This window comes from Taudactylus pleione, unplaced genomic scaffold (assembly GCF_031769625.1).
Source record: "Taudactylus pleione unplaced genomic scaffold, aTauple2 ptg000116l, whole genome shotgun sequence".
NCBI lineage: Eukaryota > Metazoa > Chordata > Amphibia > Anura > Myobatrachidae > Taudactylus > Taudactylus pleione.
The window spans coordinates 18,158,695-18,161,441 of record NW_028284518.1 but is presented as its reverse complement, the minus strand read 5'-3'; the positions used below and the strand labels follow the sequence as shown (position 1 = coordinate 18,161,441).

At 32.0% G+C, this 2,747-nt stretch overlaps 1 pseudogene; it reads left to right on the top strand.

Annotated features, from left to right (window-relative positions):
- The first annotated feature begins 2,308 nt into the window (after nucleotides 1–2,308).
- On the top strand, nucleotides 2,309–2,427 carry LOC148524804 (5S ribosomal RNA; annotated as a pseudogene).
- Nucleotides 2,428–2,747: the final 320 nt, after the last annotated feature.

The window sequence follows — 2,747 nt, the reverse complement described above, 5'->3', positions numbered from 1 at the left end:
GATGGGATCCATCTGTAGGATATGCCAGTGTTTAGTTAATATTTTTTTGATAAAATTTTCCTGGCTATTATATGTGGTGAGGAAGGGAGGCATGTCTTTTTTAGTAACATTCTTATCCTTATATGTTAGTAGTTCCACTCTATCCATTTCTGCAGTCCTTATTGCTGCTTCTGAAAATACTTCATTAAGGTATCCTTTTTCTCGGAATCTGTCTGTGTATAACTTAATTTGAGTTTCCGCTGTTGTTGCTTCATTATAATTCTGTTTTATTCTCAGAAATTGTGAGCGTGGGATGTTATTTTTCCATTTGTTTAGGTGTCCACTTTTGTAATGTAGGTAGCTATTAGTGTCGACTTTCTTTATAAAGTTTTTAGTGATAATTGTATCCCCTTGATGCGTAAGAATGAGATCCAGAAATTCAATGGATAGATCACTAATATTATAGGTGAATTTTAAATTCATCCTATTGTTCATGATATGGATAAAAAATCTCTCAAAGCATTCTTTCGTCCCATTCCATACAGTTAAAATGTCATCAATGTATCTTTTGTAAAAAATGACATGATCTTTAAAAGGATTATTGTTATATATAAGCTTTTTTCATAACTATTTCTGTATTTTGTTGTAACTTTTTTAGTGCTTCCTTTTCCTTGTTCTTTAAGTTGTACATGCATGTTAATGGAACATCTGTATCACATAAATCTTTTTTGGATAATTCATAAAACCTATTAAGATAGCTTCCTTTTGATTCAAGCAGATAAAATTTGGACTTACATTTCAGTCCAGACTTATATTGATTTTCATTGTAATTATTTCTAATAGCATTATCTTTTTTTAAGAAATGTCTTTTTAGTGTTATATTTCTTACAAACGTATTTAGATCTATAAAGGACTGAAATTTGTTAGCATTGTTTGTAGTAGCAAAGTTTAGACCTCTATTTAGAAGTGAGATTTCTGAATTAGTGAGTTCATGTTTTGATAAATTGAAGATCCCTTTCTTTTCTATTTTTATGGGACATATCTCCTTTTGTGACTTCTCCCTCCTACCGCCCTGTTTTCCTATTCTTCTCTTGTGTTTCTTTTTAAGGGAGATGCTAGTCTGGTTGTCTCTCTAAAGAAGGTTCTTTTCGGATTCCTTTTGATGTGTTCCATGCTTGGGGATAAAAAACTATTGCTGTCACTGCCCGAGTCCAAGTGTTGGAGGGTGGAAAACCTGTTTTTAATTTTGGTGATTTCATAATAAGGGGAGTTGTTAGTTCTTGTAACTAGTTTCCTGTTAAATGGTGGTGCTCCCCAATTCCTTTGTTGATAGCTATACTTTGATTGAGTCTGTAAGTTAGTAGATGTAGCAAATCTACTCCAATTTTTCACTTTATTGGTATCATAGTCTTTTTTGTCCCTTAAAAATTTATTTTCTTTACCTCTCATGACTTCCTCTTCAATCTTTTCCAATTTTTTATTTAGTTCTATTTAATTAGTTTTATAGTCCTCTTTTTCTTTATATGTTTCCATCTGTTTTTCTTTATTCTTAATATCCTTTTCCAAATCCTGTAAAATTATCTCTTTTTCCTGTATAATGAGTTTCATCAGATTTAATGAGCATTGGTGTAGTATCTTATCCCATTCTTTGATAACTTCAGGTCTATCCAGACCGAATGTATGGTTTGTAAGGATCCTCAGTCCTCTGGGTATTCTATTGACCAAAGTATAATGCTCCAGGCCTTTTATGTCCCACCATGCCTTTATTTCTTTAACGATAAGTCTTTCAATGTCCCAAAACATATTGTCAATGTTTTCTGTTTTGGCATTTTCCTGAGGTACATTAAAAACAAGCTGGAAGGACACTCAGTTTCAAAGCATTTTTTATTATATCACAATTCCAATCCAGAAGACCTTACATTTAAACCAATAGAACAAGTTACCCTAGGAGAAAGAGGTGGTGACTTGGCCAATAAATTATCGAAAAGGGAAATGTTTTGGATATTTGAATTAAAAACATTGATGCCACTGGGATTCAATGATAAGTACGAAATCACTCCATTCATCTGAAACCCTTCTTGGAAGACTATGAACATTGGAATACAACATCTACATATATATCATCCATTGAGTACTGGAAGGGCATGACTAGTACTCGGAAGCAAAATTCCGGGGAATCTCAGGTTATATAGTATAGACACAGCAAATAATATTCATCTAAATATTAATAATCTTCTACCAAGAAATACAAGGGATTCTGGAATTAAGAACTTTACCAATTTCCAGTAAGGGTTAAATAGCCTGGAGGTGAAACAGTGTCTAATATGATATCTACATTCATACCATCCGTAAAAAACCCAATCTCATCTGATCTTGGAAGTAAAGTTCAGATGGGCTTGGTTAGTACCTGGATGGTTGACCTCCTGGGAATACCAGGTTCTGTAGATCAACAGATGAGATACACTGAATATAACCCCTGTGTGGAACATCGGTGAAGAGATGGACTATCTATATATATATATATTTTTAATATTTTTAATACTTTTTATTTTTTATATTTTATTTTTGATCAGAAGACAATTATCTATCTCCAGTGGAATCCCTCTTAACCTTTTCCTTTTTTTGGCATACAAAAAATTGGACTGGACAATTAACATTAAAAACAACAAATTAAATATCTATTGTCCAACTTGTGAAATTAAATATAACATGGTTGTAGGAGCATAGTGTTTTTTTATATATATAATTTATTATATTTTTTATACACA